This window comes from Rhinopithecus bieti, unplaced genomic scaffold (assembly GCF_001698545.2).
Source record: "Rhinopithecus bieti isolate Rb0 unplaced genomic scaffold, ASM169854v2 scaffold_2350, whole genome shotgun sequence".
In the NCBI taxonomy this organism is placed as follows: Eukaryota; Metazoa; Chordata; class Mammalia; order Primates; family Cercopithecidae; genus Rhinopithecus; species Rhinopithecus bieti.
The window spans coordinates 1324150-1346696 of NW_016803902.1; the positions used below are offsets into that span (position 1 = coordinate 1324150).

The window sequence follows — 22547 nt, forward strand, 5'->3', positions numbered from 1 at the left end:
GGGCCCATACTCCAGGACTTGTAGCCAGTCTGCCCCAAATGGCAGAACTGCCTGAGCTCAAGTCAGGCAGGGCAGCAACCTAGGCAGGGTGAGTGGCAGAATGTTCTGGAAGCAGGTGGCACCAAGAGCCTTTGAGAAGGCTCATCAGATTTTGTTTGATGCACTGTGTGACCTTAGACAAGTCACTGAATCTCTCTGAGCCTCAGTGTCCTCAACTGTGAAATGGGGCTGATCGTACCTATCTATCTCCCAGATCAGAAATAGTATTGGTCCCAGTTGAGTGTTGTGCCTGGCACCTAGCACGCACTCAATACAGAGGAGCCGTATTTGTAGAGTTCGGAGTTCTGACTCAGTTCTGGTGGCGTTAGCATAGCTGGATTTCCTGAGGAAAGGCCATTCAGTTTTGGTCAGGTAGAGCTCTTGAGCTAGAATGTGGGGTGCCTTGGGAGCTCTGAAAGGAAGGAGAAAAGGAAGAGAAAATGCCACCCAGAAAGGAACTTCACAGTATCTGTCCATTGCTTTGCCCTCACCCAAAACTGGCTATATAATTTGAGGAGCTCACTGATAAATGGACGTGTGGAGCCCCTTGTTCAAAAATCATTAAGAATTTGAAGATGGTCCCAGTAGAGTATTGAACCAAGCACAGAGCATGAGGCCCTGTGTGATTGCAGAAGTCACACACCCATAATGCCTGCCCTCCACTTACATGTTGCCAGAGTGCAGTATGTGGCGCTAGAGCTTGGCAATGTCCTGTTCTCCCCAGCAACCTCTCTCCCTACCTGTACCAGGCTTGATGGGGTCTTGGAAACGTCCAAGGAGGGAAAGGGATGTTGGAGCTGATTGAAAATACCTCTACCTGAGCTCCAAGTGGTGTCATGAACAAGTACATACATAATATAGCAGTTAAGTGCAAATTTGGAATGTGTATGTATGTATAAAGTTACTGTTGCATGGTTCTAGTAGTTACAGGAGTGTTGCCATGGTGATTGGCAGGGCCAGCTGTTGTTTCATTTCCCCCAAAGAAGTGTGTGGTAGTAATAGACCCCTGGAGAGTCCTCCTGGGACAAGGAATGATGTTAAAAAAAATCTACCAATTAATGAACAGGTAGTATAAACTGACTTCATCCTAATTTGTTGTAATTAACAGGATTTCACAGGCTTTTGATGAGAAGTGGCTAATTTGGTATAGAAATGTGGAGGGTGGACTACTTTTGGAGCCTGGATTTGAATCTGCACTGTGTCACTATACGGCTGCATCACTTAATTCCTCTGAGCCTGTCTCCTTATTTAGAAAATGGGGATCATTACACCAAAGTTGGAGGAGCATTCGAAAGAAAGGATATGAAATGCTTAGCTCAGTTTCTGGGGCATTGAAGATGGATACTACATGGTTGCTATGATGCTGAGATATTAATGAAATCATCATCATTATAATCATCATAAAGCTTCCATTTATTGAAAGTTTCCACCTATATGTCCCTATGTTGTGTACATTATCTCATTTAATCTTTATAACAACCCTATCAGTGAGTCCATTGTTATCCTCATGTTATAGATCAGGACACAGAGGTTAAGAGATTTGCCTGAGGTCACACAGCTAGTAAATGACAATGTCAGGATTCAAATTCAGGCAGTCTAACTCCAGAGCCCTGGCTTTTAACCCTTATACACAGTGCCCCTGGGATGGGGATTAATAAAGACATGAAGCCTAAGAGATATGCATTTCTGGCTTTCAATTGACTCTGAAAGATTGGTCCTTGATGAAATGGAAACTTTGCTTCCTTTTGTATCAAGGCCAGTGGTAGGGTGGGATGAAGGAGGGAGATTGTTGTAATAAGCACGTGCTGATGGGGGCTGCTCTGTGGACCGGCCTTGCTCTGTCTCAGGGGTTCAGCCTTCTCTTCCTGAGGCTGTCCTGCTGATTCCTCTGGAGTTGCAGCAACTCCTACCCCTGGCCTGATCCATGGGTCAGAATCAGGGTCAGGATGAGTCAAGGCTGAATCATTGACTCCTCACTCTAATGGCCCTTCCTCCTCAGGGCTCTGTTGATGCTGACCTTTGTCCTCTTCCAAACTAAAGAAAAACAAATAAGCATACAAGCACAAAACCAGCCCATTGCTAATCCTGTTTGGTTATTTAAGTGTGGCAGGTACCTTCTCTCCTCAGGGCCTTTGCACGTGTTTCTACTCTCTCCTCCCGGGCTTCTCTTTGCAGTTCTCATTCTCAGCCCCATTTACTGTTGGACGAGTTCCTAATCACCCTTCATATCTACATGTAAATGTTACTTCTTCAGGGAAGCCTTCCCTGATTATCTTCCACTCCAGACTCTGAGTTCCCCTTCATGTACTCCTACAGTCACCTGTCTGCCTTTTGTATCACTTAATCAGAATTTTAATTAAATGATTATGAGTGTAATGATTTAAGATTTGTCTCTCTCAATAAATGTTTTATTCACTATTGAATCCCCAAATGCCTATAACAATGGCTGACTCTGAATTTGTTAAATAAATGAACTAGCAAGTAAAACCTCCAAAATCTCACCATCTACCCTGGGGGAAAAGCTTATGCTTTGCAAGGTGAGCCCTTCATAACTTTCCTAGCTACCTTAATATTGTGATCCTACTAAGTGTTCAGGAGAAAGTAAACAAAACAAAATTATTACATAACTCGGTAGTTTGAGAAGGAAGAACAGAAAGTAAAATTATTAAGCATCTACTACATATCTGGGCTTGTGTTTCTCATTGTGTCCTCAAATACCCTGCAATATAGAAGAAATTATTTGCATATGACAAATGAGGGAACAAAAAAGAAAAAGGACAGAGCATTAGGACACATCAGTCCCTTACTCTGGAATTCAGTGTCCTCTTCTGTAAAATGGGGTTGGGGATGAGTGAACGAGGCAACCCTTAAGGTCTGTGCCAACTCACTTTCCTTTGGAGGTTTCGTCCCCTATTGTTTATTTGTATGTGTGTGTGTGTGCGCGCGTGCATGTGCACATTCAAGTGCACAAAATCATCTTGGACAGGAACTATGTCATTAGCATGAATGTTTGGGCCTCAAACCCTCAAAGGAGGCACCTTGGATAATTACATTATGGAGTTTGAGCAGGGGTGTGTGTGTCCTGTGCACCCTGGGAAGGCTGGAATGTCTTGCTCAGCTTTTACTCTATTCCATAGAAAGGATTATAAAGGGATTAGATGCAAATGCACTTAAGATTTGGCTGATTTGGGCTTGTATTCCCGCACTGATGGTTGGGATATTTATTCAACCTGATATTGCAAGATGCTTTTCCTAGGTGGGAGCAGGCACTGCGATAAATGATAATGCAATCAGTAGCAGCAGGCAAGATGAGAAGATAATCATTTGCCCCACCTTCCTTTTGCTAGTTCTTTAGATTTCATCAATGTTTTCCCCCTTAAGCCTTAGAATCACTGCCCCTAAAACTCTAAGGAGAAAATGAAATTTTATTCTAATGCTCTGGGCAGTTGAGCCCCTGACATTTGCTAGAATTCCTTTAATCTTGCCCAAAACATTCAACTGGAAAGAAATGGGAAAAAAATGTTATGAGCTGGGTTTAGCAGGCAGGGACCCACCTTCAAGAATGCGTCTGACGTCTTTTCTCATTCCTGGGGTCATTCTTTTACTGGGCATTAGCATTTTCCAGGAGGATCTATCAAATGTTTCAGTTCTTTGACTTTTGCAGGTGCAAACAGACTGTTAGGTGAGACTGGAAAACTAGAAGCTATTATGCAAGTTGGAGAAATACCAGAAGAACCTTTTAAATGGAAAACAGGGATCAAGAGAGGTAATGCAAAGGAGAATGTGGGAGAAACAAACACAGGAGTGGTTGTGGATCTGTGAGGGGATGAGGGAAACCATCTTAGGAGATACAGTAACAAATCTATAGCTCTCTGTTCTAAGCACATTATATGTGTGAACTCATTAACCCTCACAGTTACACTATGAGTTTGGTACTATTTTTATGTCTATTTTAAACATGAGGAAGCTGGGGTACAGAGAGGCTGTAGATGCTGTCCTAAAGCCTACATGAGAGTCAGTGCTCCGTACTGATTTGTTGTCTCCTTCTTTGATAACAGCAGTAATCATTACAACCATGACAGCATTAATCACAGTGGCTACAATTCACTGTTTACCATTAGCCAGGCTCTGTGCTGAGCCCTTATGTCAGGCAATCCTAGCAGATGCCTCACAGGGTGTAAATATTTTTATTCCAAATTGTACAGGTGAGGAAACAGGTGAGAGGAGGTTAATTAGGTTGGCAGAGATGGCACAACAGAGCTAGTGCTTAACCCAGGACTGCCCCAGTCCGAAGTCCATTGGTCATGGTGCCCTGTGTATTGTGGCAGGGCCAGCACTTTTTGGGCAACAGCTTACCCAGCCCAGGGCTGATCATTTTGTATTTTTCATCTAGGGACACTGGAAAGTGGTCAGCTCTTCTCTTCTTGCTTCTCATGGCTGGGTCTCTTGAGTTATCCTTGGCAGCTGTGTAATAGGCACACAGACCAATGAACACAGAAGAATAGAGGCAAGGAAGGGGAGGACTTCGAGTTATGAGGTTTTCACTTTTATTTATAAACTCAAAAAGGGCTGGAATTACATGATATTTATTTGCACACAGCTTTGTGATGTACAATGTGTGTTTGCATGCTCTATCTTTTTAATCCCCATGTAAGGCAGTGAGATAGACTTGATTTATTAGTCTTGGTTTTAGGCTGAGGAACAGGAGGTTCAAGTGACTCATCAGGATCACACAGCCAGAAAGTAGCAAAGTCTGTTCCTGACTCCAAGTCAGTAGGTTTTTGTCAGTCTGTGGTTGTCGTTGGAGAGAACAGTCAGGAGACTCATGGACTAACACAAAAGGAATGAATGGGAGAGCAGGCAAAGGTTTGAACCTGCCTTGTTATCCCACAGGACAGGTAGCCCCACTGGCACCATGGCTCTGGCAGGTAGACAAACCCCAGGATGCTTAAACTGGGATCCAGGGAGGCTTATGTGAAATGTCCAAAATAGACCAGTTTATGGAGACAGAGAGTAGATCAGTGGTTGCCTAATGTTGGAGAGGGGTGGGAAGGGGAAAGGGAGTGACTGCTAATGAATACAGAGTTTTCTGGAGTGAGAGGTGATTAACTCTTCTAAGACTGATCATGATGGTGGTCGCACAGTTCTGTAAATATGCAAAAAAAACCATCAAAATTGTAGCAGGGAGGGCTAGTGCGTGAGGAACTCCAGGTTGGGAAGCAGGAGCTATTTCCTACAGGCTTTCTGGTCCATAAAGCCTCTGGAAGCAGACGCTGTTTACTTCTCACCGAGCAGTAATTGTTGTTTCTCTGCCAGTCTCCATAGCCCTTCTTTCTGTTCTGGCCTGGCAGGTGGTGCTGTAGGGAGAAGCCAGAATAAGAGAACCTCTCATTGCCCAGGCCTGGGTTCCTGGTGGTGACTCCCTTGGGCTTGCACCACTGATGGAACCCTGCCAAGCTCTGCAGCCTCCCCCCAGCCCCAGGCCCTATGATCCAGCATGGCCACCAGCCTTTCCCTTCTGACCCAGGATACATCAAGCCCAGCCTGAAGAGCAAACGCTTGTGCAAAGACTGCTTGCCAAATAAGAATGGACATAGCCAGTAACAACACATTCTGGGGGCTGTGGCCAGAATTCTGCACATTGCCCTCTGGGTCCCCGCCTAATGCCTTTTTTACCCCAGCCCAGTCTTTGACATTGCTTTGCATGGACAGGTTCCAAAGGAAATAGATAAACTCTCTGTTTCCCTTCCCATGAGGAAACCACTTCATTCCCTGGAGAGCTGTCTACCTAGGAGGCTCTGTTGGGACCCTGAGGGGTGGAAAGAGGGGAGTGTCTGAGCAACTCTGAGAGCTGGGGGCTGCAGGGAGGATGGCAGTTTGTCTTCAGGGAAAACAGCTTTGCATGGGCTGTAAAGTGAAACTTACAGCTGGCAGCTTGCTTTCATGGGAAGATTCTGGGTACAGAGGCTGGGGCTTAATTAGAGACAGAGACTAAAACTGGCCCCCAGGAGAGGAGACTGAGCAAGGTGGGCCATAATGGTAAATGCCTCTGAGGTGCCAACTGCCAATGGCCCATATGTCTGGGGAGAACCAGAGAGGGAGGCTACATGGTGGGGAGGGAGGCAGGGAAAAAATTAAAAAGGAAGGGTCCCATCCCCTGCTGATAGGCTAAAACCACAAGGTAACTGTTCTGTATTCACATTTTATTTTAGGATCTTAGAATGAAAACTCAATTAACTAGAATGGGGCAAAATGACAAATTTGAATTGTTGAATAACTCAGGACCAGGTGGAAGCCACTTTTCTGTTTCAATCTTTGCCAGGAAAAAAGAAAATGTTTGAAAATACCTTGGTCTCCTTCTCCTTGTCAGTGCTGGAGAGGGTTTCCCAGCAGTGTGTCTTCATACTGACATGCCACACAGCCCTTCACAGGCATGCCACCAGCCTGAGCAGATCAGCACATGCTATTGCATTTTGCAATAATTGAATACTTGTGCTGTGACGCTGGCTTGGATGATGCTGCAAAGAGAGGGATCCAACCTGTAAAGAAGTAAAATAGTGAATCCCTTTGATTTTCTTGAGATATGTGAGAACTTTGCTTTGGAAATATGCAGGGGAGCCCAAGAAGGACGATACGTAACTCTACCTGCACAGAGACCCAGGCTGGGGTGGGGGCAGTGTGGAGGGCTGACTAGAACCTTGTGATTTCTGCAGATGCATTTCTAGACCATGCATGACAAGTGTGATGACCTGGCATTTTTATAGAAAGGGTGAGACTTGCTTCTGCTGCAGCAATGATGATGTTATTCTTACTGACTTGTTTGGTGGTGTTTCACGTTTCTTTATCTCTTCCAGTGTGTCATCCACAGTTTTTGCATTCAAAGGGGTGTTATTCTCAAGCAGAAAAAGTTGAGACCCACAGGTGTTGAAAAGCAGGTAGAATGTGGAATGACCTCAATCTTTGCAGTGGCCATTTGCATGGAAATCTGTAGAGTAGCGCTACTTTGGGAAGCCCTGCTGGTTACACAGTCAGATCCCAGGGTGATGGCACCCTGGTGTGGCTGCCACACTCCTTCCATTGTGCGTCAGCAGCAGGGCATTTCCGTGGAGGGGACAGGGTGGTGTCCTGGGCCACGGTGTGGCCTAAGGGGATCTAGTGGTGTAGACAGTCATGGGCCCTGTCGCCATGAAGCACAGGGATGCTTGGCACACTATGTAAATCTCTCCCTTTCGATGCTCCCATTAATTTTGTTTCTTTTGTGGACCAACTATTATGGGTTGACTTGGGTCCTCCAAAAAGCTATGTTGAAGTCCTAACCCCTAATTCCTCAGAATGTGACCTTATTTGGAAATAAAGTCATCACAGGTGTAATTAGTTAAAATGAGGTCATTTGAGTGGAGTAAGCCCTTAATCTAATATGACTGGTGTCTTTATAAGAAAAGGATAGAGACACACATGGGATGGGCAACTCTGTGCAATGAAGAGGCAGAGACTGGAGTGATGCAGCTGTACACAAAGGATGCCAAGGCTTGACAGCCACTACCAGAAGCTAGGAAGACGCAATGAAGAATTCTACCCCGAGCTCCAGAGGGAGCACGGGCCTGCTCACACCTAGATTCTGGACTTCTAGCCTCCAGAAATGTGAAACGATAAATGTCTGTTCCTTTAAACCATCCAGTTTGTGGCAGCCCTAGGAGACTAATATCCCAGTCTCTACCCTGCCCCACCATTTCAGCCTGATCCATATATTTTCTTTTAAAATGCTAAGATTTGCACTAAAGTTAGCATCTAGGCCTGCAGGCTGGGGGTTATTCTGCCTCCTCATGATGATTTTGCATGGCTCTGCTCCAGTGTGCATTGTGTTTGTCTTGGAGGGTGCCTCTAGCAGGAAAATCTTAATGTTCTCATTTTCAAGCTTGGAGGGAGACCGTTGTTCTCAGTACTAAAACAACAATTCTGTTTACCCAGGGTTTAAGTAACATTTTCTCACCAGATCCTCTCAACACACATTCTGCAGCTCTTTAACATTGCGGTTTTTCTGACCTTATTTTTACAGACATTTTAGGTGAAAATATTTATCAACTCCCCAACCCAATTCTCCCCGTTAGGCCACAGGATTCTCCACACAGCCTGGAAGCTGCTGGAATGACCAGAGTACACTTTCTCCACATCTCAGAGAGACCAACTCACTAACTGTTTTTATTACTGACATTTTATTTGAAGGTACGTTTGACATTTAACCTTAGGAGATGGTCCCTAAATCCATTATGCATTTACTGCCTCAATGGGACTCACAAAGGAGAGAAATCTGGGTGGCAGGCCAGGCTCTGGGAGAAACTTCTAACGCCAGGCCAGCCCCCAACATTGATTCACTTCATGTTCTCTGGAAGTCTCCTGCCCACAGCAGCTGCTCCTTCAAAGAGGGAAACGCTTTGGACTCATGAGTTGAACCAGAAGGGTTGGCTGCAGCCCAGGCAGGCCCAGGCTGTGCTCTGGGCTGAAGTGGGGGCCTGAGGAGGAGCTTTGGGGGCCTCTGAGCTGTTCAGTTCTACTCATCCACACTTCATTTTAAAATGGTGCAAGGTGACTGGCAGTTTAGAAATCTAGGTTATCAAGCCAGCTGAATGTATGACTTTGTAAAGTAAGAAGTTAAGAGCATGACCTTTGGGGTTTGGCTACCAGCTCTGAACATGACTAGCCATGTGAATCTGGGCAAATTATATAACCTGTATAAGCTTCAGTCTCCTCATCTGTAGAATGGATGGAGTGGTAGAGGGAGCTATTCTTAACCTCACACAGCCAGTATGGAGAATAAAAATTGTCATATTTATAAAGCACATAGCACAATGTCCGGTACACAGGAGTAAATGAAAGCAGGCAATATTTTTCTGGGCAACTCACTGTGTATCTCTGGACCTCTCTTTTTCCATCTATAAAATGGGAGCTCACAGCACTTACAGCTCAAATATTATATTCTATGAGGGAACTTGCAGCCTCTCTGTCCTCTACATCAACCATGTATTGTCTCTGCTTCTTTTACTTTTCCGTCATTTTATTTTTAATTGTATTTTTTCCTAATCATGAACACAATTTTTTAAGCAGAAACATAGAAAAAGAAATTTAAAAGTCTACAATTTCAGAACCCAGAGAACATTTTCCAGTATCACTTTCCGGTTTCTACATATCCTTTTTTCACTTTGTAATTTCATGTGAACATCTTCCCAGATGCTAATTGCTCTTCGGCAGCATCTTAAATAGTTTGATAACCCAGAGTACAAAGGCCTTGAAAATTATCTGACAAAATGTATATTATGAATACTAGAATAGTTTCCAGTTTCTCCCTGATACAAATGATACTGTAAGGAGGTTACTGTGATTCAGGAAGTGATGCTGGAGGCTTGCGCCAGGTAGAAGCAGGGGAATGGTGGGAAGTGGTAGGACTGTGGTTGCTTTGAAGGTAGAGCTGGGAGGATTTGTTGGTTGATGGGATGAGGCATGTGAGTGACAGAAAGGAATCAAGGTTGACTCCAAGGGTTTAAGCCTGAGCAACTAGAAGAATGGGCTTGCCATTGACTGAGACCGGAAAGGCTGCACGTGCAGCAGGTTTGGGAGAGAATAGCAGGAATTTGGTTTTAAAGTGTTACTGTGGAGAGGTCTTTATATGTGCAAGTGGAGATGTCAAATAGGCAGGTGGAGATATGAGCGTGGAATTCAGGAAGATGTCCTGGCTGGAGATATAAATTAGGATGTCATCAATGTATAGAGATGGACTTAAAGACTTGAGATCAAATGAGATCTCTAAGGGACTCCAAGAGCTGCAGAACTCAGAACAGCTTCTACCACATCATGGGGATATTTTGTCTTTCTGCTGCAAGTACATGATGACCTAGGCCCCTTTTTTCTTAAGCTAGTGGTGTGGTATTCAAGTTTAAGCCCCACTATACCAAATGAACTGCCGCCTTTCCTAACCACTCCCACCCCCAAAGTCCAGAACCGCCACCCTCACTAACAACACCTTGGGCAGAAAATCACAGAAGCCTTTCTCAGCTGAGGATAAAAGAGGCTTAAGTTGTGAACACTTTAAAGACTGATTTATTTACAGCCTATTGGATTGTGCTAATTTGTGCACCTTACTTAATTCTTCACCACAACTCATTTCTTTGTTACAAGCAGAATGAGCCACCTCTACTTTCCCTGTTTCGTTTCCCTTTGGCTGATGTTGTGGGACAGGGGCATGAGGGTCCAGGGGAGACAGATGATAGAATGCACTCGCAATTTTGGCTGGCTCTATTTTGGTCCCTCTGACTGTTCAACAACCTCTGCAGAGAGAGAGTAGGAGAAATGAAGACTGCAATAAAGCCAAGGGGCTCCCTGCTGGACTGCTGTTTCCATCTAGATGAGGACCTGAGGTTCCAAAGGCTGGGCAACAGACCAAGGTCACTATATACAACATACCTAAGTATTCATGTCAGCAGTGGGGTTTTATGAAATTTCGGTGAACAAACAAGAAAGAGACAATGGTAGATGAAGCTATTAACAGAGTTAAAAAGATGAAATTTCAGCTGGGCATGGTGGCTCACACCTATTATTACAGAATTTTGGGGGGCTGAGGTGGAAGGATCAACTGAGCCCAGGAGTTCATGAACAGACCAGGCAACATAGCAAGAACCTCTCTCTACAAAAAAAGAAAAGAAAAGAAAAGAAAAGAAAAGAAAAGAAAAGAAAAGAAATGGGGTTTTCAGAAGAGAAAGGATATGGATTGGTGAGAAAGTAGCAGAAGGAATCACTGCTAACTCCCTTCTTCTGGCCTGCACAGTCCACTTTCTTGGTTTCTCATGCCTCTTATATGATCACTTTGGAGCCACAGTTTGCAAAAACTCACAGCCACCCTACTGAAAGCCTGGAGGTTCTGCATGTGAGCATGCCCTGGCATGGTGTTCCTCCTTTGTGGGGTTTATCTCTCTAAGTCTTTCTGGCTCTGATTCTGAACTCTCACACATCCTTGAGTGGAATCACTAAACCTCTAGAGTTTCGATTTCTTCAGCTTTTAAATGAGGATGATGATACCTCCTTGCAGAACTTTTGAGAGGATTAAGTAAAACTGCCTACAAATTGCCCATCTGTACCTGGCACTTAGTTCAGTATCATGCACCCCAGACTGACACCTGTCCTGCCTGTCAGGAAGTGGCCAAATTATTTTTAGCCCTGCAAGGAGGAGGTGGTTGAGCACCAAAGGTTCAAGAGTCATTCCAGAATTTCAGGATAATCCCCCAGAGGTAGGCTAGGCTCTTGGCCAGGCTTATCCAGATATTGCACCAGGCACCAGTGATACACCAAACAGCCAGAGGAGGCTCCTAAAGGAGTGGTTCTCAGTCAGCGTTCTGTGGTTCCCACCCTGGTGTCCCCTAAGACCCTTTGTAGGTAAGAAAGACCATTAGGATCAATGGGTGAAAATAATCTTGTTATAGCTGAGGATAGCTACTGATAGAGACATGTCTGCAAAACTGAACATGGACTGAGCCATAGCACTGGGGAACAACTTTGCATTATGATGGAGGTGTAGAATCGTGTCCAGCCTGTGCCATAGAAAGATAATATGTTTGCTAGGAGCAATAGAACTGTGCTTTGTCAAAATACAAGAGGGCATAGCTGGGGCAGTAAACAATTCCTCTCAAGCATCAGCACAGAGCTGAAGAGGGACAAAGAAGTAGGGTGAATAGAGTGGGCTATTGACTTCTTCCTTCTGGACTTCAATTTCTTCATTTGGGCATGGAAAGATTAATGGGGGTTCTACTTTCCTGGGTAACAGACTCCTAGGGGAATCTCATCAAAACTACATTCATTCAGTCATTCAACCATCCATTTATTCAACACACATTTTGTTATGCATCTATGATGTTCCAGACCCATGCTAAATGTTGAGATTCACAGGGAGTAAAGGGGAAACAGCCTACCCTTACCTTGGCTCAATCGACTTCGATTCTGTTATTTAACATTCAGCCCAGGAAGCTCTCCTGACCCACCCCTTCTCTGTGGTTAGATCAAGTACCTCTATCCCATGCTGAGTGCAGCTGCACACCTGCCATCTGTCTGTGCACAGACTGGACATTACTCCACCTCCAACCAGATGTAGAGTTGTTCTCCACACTGCGCTGCAGTCCGTGGTCTGCTTTACAGCTTTGCTGTGTCAGTAGACGTCCTCAGTTAGAACAAAACACCCTGCCTTTTGTTGAACTTTTCCTTCACAGCTGTAAATAATCATGTAATTAGTTCATTCACTTGATCATTCAGCAAACATTTATTAGTTGTTTAACATTCTTCTCATCTGATAAATGAAAGCAGAGATCACATCTGACTTATTCACTCCTGTGTTCCTGGCATGACGTGTAAGAGCTAACAGAGTATAATGATAATAATTGCCCTGGACAGGGTGTTTGCGCCCCTACTCAAAATTCCTATGCTGAAATCTTAACCCTCAATGTGATGGGATTAGGAGGTGGGGCCTTTGAGAAGTAATTAGATCATGAGGGTGGAGCCCTCATGAATGGGATTCACATCCTTATAAAAGGGACCCCATAGAGCTCCCTCACCTTTTCCGCTGTGTGAGGAAATGAAAACGATGAGATGAGAGTCTGCCACTCAGAAGAGGGCCCTTGCCAGAACCTGGCCATGCTGGCACTCTGATCTGAGACTTCCAGCTTCTAGAACTGTGAAAATAAATATCTGTTGTTTATAAGCCACCCAATCTATGGTACTTTGTTATAATAGCCTGAAGTAAGCAATATTAACAACAATAAGAAGAAGAACAACCACTCAACTTTATTAATTCATTCCCCAAATCTTCATGGAACACCTGCCTTCTGCCACCACATACGAACTGGGTCTCTCGGGGCAGGCTTCCCAGGTGCCTGGATAAAATGATGAACGAGGCAAGTGTACAGTTCTTCCTTCGTGCAGGCTGGGCTCTCGTAAGGTGCTTATTGTGTGTCAGGTGCTGTCCTAACTCTTTATGCCTATTTAATCTTGACATTTCCTTTTAACATGTGTGCTTTCATTATCACTATTTTATGGGTGGAGCAACTGAGGCACAAAGCAGTAAGTCCCTCACTGAAGGCCACAGAGCTGGGAGATGGAAGAGCCAGGGTTTGAACCCTGATGATGTAGCTGTAGCTGCCTCTGCCACCTAACAGTGCGTGCTCTATAACTAGCTGCTGAGTGAATGAAGGAATGAAAAAATACCCCTTTTCCAGGTTTGACACTCGGGAAGTGTGCCCCTGCCTTAGCTTGAGATTCAGCCCAACACGTCCATGCACCATGTTACCCCTCCCATCTCATTTAAGCAGACCCTCCAGGCTGAGGCTGGCTGGCTGGAGTACTGACCTGGAGGAGAATGTCCTTTAGCAAAGAGCTCCATGGAGAAAGTGAGGCAAACTGTGTGATCACCAGAGTAGTGTTGATTCCACAAACACCAACTGGGCCTCTCAGGGAGATCTTGGGCCTTCTCTGGGAATGCTGAGGCTGGAATCTGTGAAGCACTTTTGAGAATTCAGCTGCAGCATGAACCTGCTAATTAGGGTTGTGTTTATTTTGTACTACATAAAGCAGATTAGATTAACCGAGCAAGACGGAAGCATTTTGAGGGATAACTCTTTCTCTCTGGCCCAGGCTTTCTTTAACTTTACTGTTAGGACCTGAGGGCACTGAGGTCCTTTCTTTGCTGGACCAAAGGAGACAGAGGGTTTCCTGGCAGGGCGCCCAGAGCTCGACTCTCCTCCATGCTCAGGCAGCGGCTGACCACAGGGACCACTGGAAGGATATGACTGCCTCTAATCCTCTTATTGCGATGCACTCGTAAACAAACACTCTCGGGCATTTTACCAGACAACAGCCCAGGAGCTGACACCAGCTCATTTTCAGGCACGCACGACCAGCTACAGATGAATTTTAAAATGCTGCTGAAAACTAGAAAAGTATTAAACGACTTGCCAGGGCAGAAGGGAGAAGCCATGGGATGCCCTGCCAACCCCAAGGCAAAATTCTCCCCATAACCTGTGGGGCCCACCTGATTGTCTCTGCCTCCCTATCCCATACCACATTGTATCTGATTGTCTCTGCCTCCTGATCCTGTACCTCACTGTGTATTTCAGCCACGCTGCCTGCTTTCCATTCAGTGACAGCTCCTTTCTGCCCCAGGCTCTATGCAAATGCTGTTCCCCCTTTCCCTCCTTCCTCCTTTCCCATCCTCTAGGGCCTGCTCCCCTACTTTACCCTATCTTTGGAGACCCTAAGCTAAGGCCTCTCGCAGAGGGCATGAGCTCCCCAGGAACAATCAAAAACAGCTCGGATTTCAGGAGGCAGAAACAGGAAGATGTGCTTTGCCAAGCGAGAGCCCTATGGTATGTCTCCAGGTACCTCTGGGTACCAGGTGCTCTGCTGGTCTCAGTCCCAAGCTGGCACTCACAGAAGGCAGGGGCATGGGCCTTGGGAGAGCAGAGGCCACTGCTGGCTGCCATTACCATTTCATTACTCATCTGCTAATTGTGGCAAATGGGGATTTTACAGCTCCCCTGGCCCTCGCTGTGGACTACGGCACTGGTTTGATGGAGAGGGAATGGAAGACCAGCCTTGAAATTTTTTTAAGGCCCATGTGCCTGCCTACCTGGTTCATTTGGACCCTGCAAGTCTGCATTTGGGTCCAACAGCCATTTGGCCAGGAGGCAGGGCGTGGTGATGGGCCTGGGAACCCAAACACTCCAAGCTGAACCCCGCCTCTCTCCATCAGGATAGAAGTCTTCCACTTGGGCCATTCATAGTGGGTAGCCAGTGGTTGCCACTGGGTTTAGAAGAGTGATTGAGTCACGTGCTACTGCTGGGCAGACCCTCTGAGAGGAGGCTGAGGGGGCTGTGAGGAGACACCAGGCTTCCTCTTGGAGACCATGGACCCAGAGGCCAGTTTCCAAGTCCTAGGTAGCTGTGAGCCACAGCAGCAGAGAGCCAAGCTTTGAGGAGCACAGGCTCTAGAATCCACGGCCAAATTGGAGCTGGCTCTCTAAGTGATGGGACATTCAGTTTCTGAGTTATGGGTAAGATGAAATTAGATAATGTATGTAAATGCTCAGCAATAAAGGATCCAGTTATCGGGGAGGGAAAAGAAAATTCTCATGCCCTGTGCAGTGCACAGTTTCATTCTTGACCTATCTTATGTGTTAGTGGGGATATCTGAGGAGCCCCTGATCCTATCTGCAGCTGTGTAATAATAACCAATAATTATATCTGACATTAGTGAGCACTTATTGAAGTCCAAGGGCTTCAGTCTTTTGTGTCTGATCTTCACAACCACCCTACACGTAGGCCCTCTGAGATCCATTTTCCAGATGAGGAAGCAGGAATCAGGGGGAATAAATAACGTGCCAACGGTCACTCCAGCAGAGATGCAAACCCAGGACTGTCCCTCTGCATGGCTTCGGACCAGGGGTCCTCTGGACCCTTCCTTTCTCTTTGGTCACTAGCATTCGATCACTTTTGTGAAGAACTGTAGCCAACTACTCTCTCTCCCACCCTCTTCTCTGAGAGGCAGAATTTGGCAGTGGCTAAAACTGGGGTTTTGGAGTTTAGGCAGATGGGTTTGGATCCAGCTCAGTGGCCTACTAGCTGCATGGCTTGGACAATCATTTGCCCTTTTTGGGCCACATTTTTATGTTTGTAAAGTGAGGATAAGGCCTGCTACATAGGAAGGTCACAAGACAGTAAATGAGCTCAAAGACCTGCTGGTGCCCGACATACACCAGATCCCACTTGCCTTCCTCAAGGGCAGCTGTGCTGCTTGGAAGCCACCACACAGCCTCCTTCTTCTGCAGACAGCAAGAGGGTGGGAGGCAGGCTTGAAATGAAGCCACAGTGCACCCCTCACAAAGGCATTCCCTTCCCTCCACTGTCTCCAAGCCCACCACTGGAGGAGGAGTCCACTGCCTTATTTTTTTATTTTTTTATTTTTTTTGATAGAGAGAGGAGTGGTCCAGGGAGCATCTGCTTCTGTGTTTACAGGAGTGTGGCCTCCAGAGGTTTCTGATTTTTGGCGAGAAACGGCTTAGAGGATGCGGCCCCACATCTTCAAGAGGCTGTCACAGAGTCAGCAGTAAGGGGCTAGCAGCAGCGACCCCACTTCTTCCCTCCTCACCAGCTGGGGGTATCCAGAGTGCCCCTGGCCCCTGCTGGAGCCCATGAGGCCCTCCTTAGCCTCCTCACCACTGGAGTGCCTCTGGTGTGTGTCCAGCCTTCAGACAGTCACTCTCACCCCCACTGGCACCTTGTGGCCAGCATCTGAAGTGTTGGACACGCCTTTCTTCACTGTGATACAATTTTTCTGCATAGGAGAAAAATCATGGCACTTCTGAGTGAGGAAGTTGCTGTGTTATTCTGCAGAAGAGAACAAATTCTGTCCAAGCTGTTATTTCACGTCTGTTCTTAAGAACTGTCACTGTAATTCCCCAGTGTCAACAGAATCCTGATGGCATGCCTGCCTGGAGATCAGCATCCTGCACGTATCAGCCCCAACCTACCTCCAGGGTCTTACCTGCAGGTATTATTATTGGGAATAATGATGGCTGTTGATTAAAATAATCATATCATCCACAGTTGAGGACTCACAAGGTGTAAGGCCATCTCCTAAGCACTCGACTCATTATTTCACTGAATTCTCATCGGAGAATGTATCCAGAGGAAGTAGGTGTTAGGTCTCATTTTGCAGTGAGAAATCTGAAACCAGGAGAGGGTACCTCACTTGTCCCTGGGCTCCTAGACTTCAAAGCTGAAGCTTGTGCCACTCTGTTGACTATCACTCCAGACCCAAGGCCCCATCTCCTCCACACAAACTCCCTTCTCCAATGAAAACTGCCTACTGCCCAGTCCTCCTGTGTGCCTTCCACATGCCTTTCCCGTGCTTGTCAGGCTGTTCCCTTGACCAGGAAGACCTTGGGGAACAGCAAGGTGAAATGGACGGGGCGCAGGCTCTGGAGTCAGGAAAAGTGCATCCCTCCTGTTCCACTTCCCAGCTCCCAAACTATTTAAGCTTTCTGGGCCTCAGTTTCCTTACCTGGAAAATGGGAAGATGTCATGTCCTCATTGATTTGGTGAGGCAACATACACAAAACATCTGGGTGGTGGCGCTGGCTTACCTGTCTGAAGTTCTGCCTGAAGTTAGAGGCCTCCCTCTAGCACGAGGCCTTCTCTGACTAACTCAGTCTGGTGACATTTCTTCTTCCGAGCGACTCTTCTTCTTTCTCCTCTAGGAAGTCCATGTGCCATAAGGGCAAGGGCCCTCACATTGACTTAATGCTGTCGCTTGCACATTGCAAGAGCTTGATCAAGGTTTGCAAAGCAATTGCTCTTCAGGACTTGTCACCATCTGCACCCCACCTTCTTCTCCAGTATCCTCACTCTCCCCAGTGTCTTCACGCTTCACCTCCCATCGCCCACTCTGAGCCTCCTGTATCTGACTCCTTGTGTCCCCAGACACTGAGGTTCTCTCTTACCTCCTGGCCTCTCTGTGTATAATGTCTTCCTTCACTTCTTTCCCTGGGTAACTTCTGGTCTTCCTTTAAGATTTAGCCCAGGTGTTTTCTCCTCCTCCACGAAGTCTTTCAGATACCCCAGGCTGGTTAGATACTCGTCCTCTCTGTTCCCACAGCCTCTGACTTTTCTCTTAGCACTTGTCAACCTGTATTTGTCCTGTTTGTTCACCTCTCTATCTCCCCTGGGAGGATAGGATCCCCTGAGGGTAGGGACCCTGTTGTTGTCATCTCTGGAGTCCTGGCATTTGACATGGTGGCCATCACAAAGCCAGTATTTTTTGAGTAGATGAATGACAGGAAAATGAGCACCTGGCTGAAAAATTCTGCACATCTGCCACTTGGAGTATCTACCGATTGGGTTATGCAACGTCTTTGTGAGTGATGTCACTTGGCCACCTTTACCTTTGTGTCCAAGAGACTGTGCCGGCTTGTAAGGGAATGGGACACAGTACTACAGAGCTGTGTGTAAATCTGCATGTGCGTTTCGTGCCTCCAGTTCAAACCTTGTTCATTAGCACAGCAATTAACAGCAGAACCTAATGACAGATGGCCCAGCTCTGCACCTGAACCCCTGGCTCCTTGGCAGGCTTGGAGCAGAGCAGGCACGTCTGGCATGGTTGATGTTTTCATTGATCTAGTGAGTTCAGCTCCCAGAGCTGCCGGCTATGGAGACAGTGAGCTGACGTCAGTGCTGGCATTGGTTGGGGGCTGGGCCTAAAAGGGCCAGGCTTGTAACAGACTCTTGGAAAGCTTGTAGAAGTTTGGGGACTTTATTGTGTTTTTTTTTTTTTTTTTTTAAGATATTAATTTCACATTGGGAAGTCCCAGCACCCCACTCTCAAATTTTCTTAAGCTCTAAGGACTTATCTAGGAGATGGTGTCTCTTTCCTGCTAATTTTTTACAAGTTTCCGGGCTTTCTACAATTGTTATTTAGGATTGTGATATCCAGGCTCTTTGGCTTCAGCTAACGGACACTCACAGCTTAGTGTTTGGAGTGGTATAAGATCAGTGTTGTGTAAACACAATTAAATTTAGCAAGTTTGGAGACGTGGAATGTTTTTCTTCCTGTTAGTCCTGGGTTTGAATTGACTTCCTGGTTATTACCCTGTGAATGACATTCATTTCTCCATGAAAGAAATATCAAATTGGTGTTCAAATAGTTGTCTGGGTCATAAATTCAAGCTAAAGTGCAGCGTCCTAAGCCAGAGTGGATTTCACAGAACTGGAGTTCATTAGAGCTAGAAAGGATCTTTCTGTCCAATCTGTACCATTGACAGATGGGGAAACTGGGACCCAGAGAAGTGCATTGATTTGCCCAAGGACACACAGCAAGCAGGTGGCAGAGCTGAAGTCACGCATTGGTCTCCAGTGGCCTCTTTCCTACACCATGTTTCAGATCATCAGAAATGCCCAGGCTTTGCCGTGTGCCAACCCCAAACAACTCTAGCATGAATTTCTTAAGTGGTGTTAGATATGCTTCCTTCAGCAGGACATCAAACTTGTTCTGAGTGAAATAGAAGAGGGGGTTCAGGCGGAGGAAGTAAGGACTGCGGTCTGTCGTTAGTGATGTGGAAACCACACATCTTGTTTAGAAAGGTGTTGACAAGTCTGTGTGCCCAGGGAGCCATTCAGGGGAAGAAAGTTAGAAGGCTGGGGAGTCCCCAAGGTAGGAAGCAACTTCAGTAAGAACCTGCCCATCTTTGCAAAGCGGGCACTTCTCTCGGTGAGGGGGTTGCAGGCAAAACTGTGGGGATAGTCTTGTTCCCACAGAAGAAGTGGTTGGAGAAATTCCCGTCACATCGTGAAACAATGCCCTCATTCTGCATTTTCTTATCTAGGAGACAAAAAATGCCTCCTGGAGATAACCTACCTGCCCTCCCTTCCTTTGAGGAAGTTTAACCTTTCTCCCTCATTGATATGGAATCCCAGGTATTTATCTGATTATCTGCTGAGACTGGTAGTTCAGAAAAACCAGTCTTCAGGCTTATGGGCAGCTGGATGAGTATCCTAGGGTGGAGGCCCAGGTCTCAGGGATAGGTCCCACCTCTCCTGATAATGTTCCCCACCTCCCTGTCAGGAGGTGCAAAGGTTTGGGTGGGCATTGTGAAATGTTGCCCCAGAGAAGGGTACCTTCTCTCTCAGCATCATGCGAAGAGGTCCACACATGGCCCTACTGCCACAGTGTCACCAAGGCAGACCTGTCCTTTCTGCCTTGTCTTTTAAAAAAATCACCCCAGGGCCATTATAGTTCCTCCTGGATCCTGATTCACGGTGTATTTTAATCAAGCATAGCTCTTGGAATGAGCAGAACACGATTTCATTTTTGTCTCTCAGTGTTTTCTTCTTCCCTGCAGTGAAAACTCAAAGAGGTCCCACAATGTCTTCACCCTCTGGTAGGTAATGTCTTGCATAACTTGAAGTCACAAAACACAGTCTCAGTTCTGTAATTGGAATTCCCGGTCCTGTGTGTTAATTCCAACTCTGCATTTGAATTGGAGATCAATCTTCTCCCCTTTTATTTCTAAAGTCAGCTTCAGAGCTAGCCTCCTTTCAGGGGAATGAGTATGATTGGCTTCTCCCTTTCTCTGTTCGTTTTTCACCCATTGTTTACTGACTGCACACTCCAGGATTGGATAAAGAAGAAGGAGAAAAAATAGAGGGAAGGACAGTTCCTACTTGCCTGGTGTGCTTGTGCTTATTGGCAGACCCTTAAAACCCACTCTGCAGTAGAGGTCTTTCCCGCTTGCTCAGAGTTCCCAGGATGGCTGGGGATGCTCTCCTGCAGTCCCCTGACCTGGCTGATTGCACTTGATCCTGAAGCCACCACTGGCTTGGCAGCCCCTTAGGAAATCTGAAGTTCATTCCAGCTTTCTGCTGAGGTCCATTACTTCCCTGGGCCAACTCTTTCTGTTACGCAAAGTCCGTATCTGGAAAATACCATTTTTGTACTCACAAACCCTGGGAGTAAGGTAGTGGAAACTCTTCCTCATCCCAGCTTTCCTTCTCAGGCCAACATTCCTGTGAAAGTCCCAGGTCCCTGGGGTTCATGGCTCCTTGGCTGCTGCCGGGGAGGAAGAGTTGGTTTATTTCTCCATGCTATGGCATATTTCTCCACCCCCCGCCCCCACCATCTCTATTGTTTATCTCTCTTGATATGGTTTGGCTGTGTTCCCACCCAAATCTCATCTTGAATTGTAGCTCCCATAATTCCCATGTGTTGTGGGAGGGACCCTGTGGGAGATAATTGAATCATGAGGGCAGTTTCCCCCATACTGTTCTCCTGGTAATGTATCAGTCTCACGAGATCTAATGGTTTTATAAAGGGTTTCCCCTTTTGCTTGGCTCTCATTCTCTGTAGTCTGCTGCCATGTAAGCTGTACCTTTTGCCTTCTGACATGATTATGAGGCCTCCCCAGCCATGTGGAACTGTGAGTCCATTAAACCCCTTTTTCTTTATAAATTACCCAGTTTCAGGTGTGTCTTTGTCAGCAGCATGAAAATGGACTAATACATTTCTCTTTCTCTCTCTCCATCTTTCATTATCCCCCAGCCAATAGCCACACTCCCTTGCCTTTAACTTTCCCAAGTCTGTATCAAGTCCAATGAGCTTCAACTTTCCAGTGGACAGACATCAGACTCTCCAGCCCATTGAAACTGCTTTTCCTAGTCCCTTCTGACTGGTCAAGCCCACCTCCCACCAGCACTCCTACAGAGGGGAGTTCTGCAGACCTCCCTGCCACTTCTCTGTGGGGTTGAGGGTACAGCCAAGTCACAAGGAGATAGTTCCCTGCCCTCACACACACACACACACACAATCCTGGGAATCAAGTTACAATTGTTTCTCTTAACAAATGGTAGGGACATGGCAGTGGGGAAGTTTTCCCAGAGCTTTGTGAAATCAAGCCACGTTCCCCGCTCTGTGGTATGTGGCAAGCATGAAGGATTAATAATTTTTGTACCGAGGAAACAGCACACTCCCAGTGCCTCTTCTCCTATCCCAATTTCATGTTTTCAATCTAGGAGGGGGCCAAGGAGGGACAAAGGGGAAAGAAAAATGGTAGCAGAAATGGAAGTGGTTTGAGGAGATCTTTTGCATCAATCTGCTGTAAATCAACTCTCATGGACTCTGGGCAGTTCTTTTCATGACCTTCTGGTATTTGCCTTCTCTCATCCCCAGCAATTTTTAGTGATAAGGAGCGTTTTGCAGTTTAGGGACACTGCTGAGGGAACAGTGCGCTACATCTCTTTGTTATTTTTCATCCTTTCCTGAGACTGCAGGTGAGTCCACTTCTCATACACACTGTCTGACTTCCAAAGACCTGAAACCCAATGATCCCACACTCCCAAACCAGGGATGGACTCCAGCAGGTGCACAGAGGCGACTGGAAGGCATTTGCCAGCTCCCTTCCAAAACAAAGCTAGTTTTCCTTTAGCCTTCAAGCTGCCAAGTAAGAAGTCTATAAAACAGTGGTTCCCAGATCGTTGAATTCTCAAAAATATTTTTTAAGAATGGAAAGGCCGGGCGCAGTGGCTTACGCCTGTAAACCCAGCACTTTGGGAGGCTGAGGCGGGCAGATCACGAGGTCAAGAGATCGAAACCATCCTGGCCAACATGGTGAAACCCTGTCTCTACTGAAAATACAGAAATTAGCCTGGTATGCTGGTGCACGCCTGTAATCCCAGCTACTCAGGAGGTTGAGGCAGGAGAATCACCTGAACCCAGGAGGCGGAGGTTGTAGTGAGCCGAGATCATGCCACTGCACTCCAGCCTGGTGACAAAGTGAGACTCCATCTCAAAAAATAAAAGAATGAGAAGAAACTTATTTTGCCAAGAAAAAAATTAAAGAAAAAGAAACCTAAAAAATGAACAGCCAGCACGATTATTTTATAAAAGAAAGGACATTTTGGCACACACACACACACACACACACACTCCA

General features: G+C 46.2%; 1 long non-coding RNA gene across 1 annotated transcript; it reads right to left on the bottom strand.

Moving 5' to 3' along the window:
• Window positions 1-4566: 4566 nt before the first annotated feature.
• LOC108519357 (uncharacterized) lies at window positions 4567-17763 on the bottom strand. Its single transcript, XR_001882612.1, has 4 exons — window positions 17571-17763; window positions 13420-13564; window positions 12089-12287; window positions 4567-5396 (listed from the first exon to the last, which is right to left on the bottom strand). It is a non-coding gene; the product is annotated as an uncharacterized LOC108519357 (long non-coding RNA).
• Between the last annotated feature and the right edge of the window lie 4784 nt (window positions 17764-22547).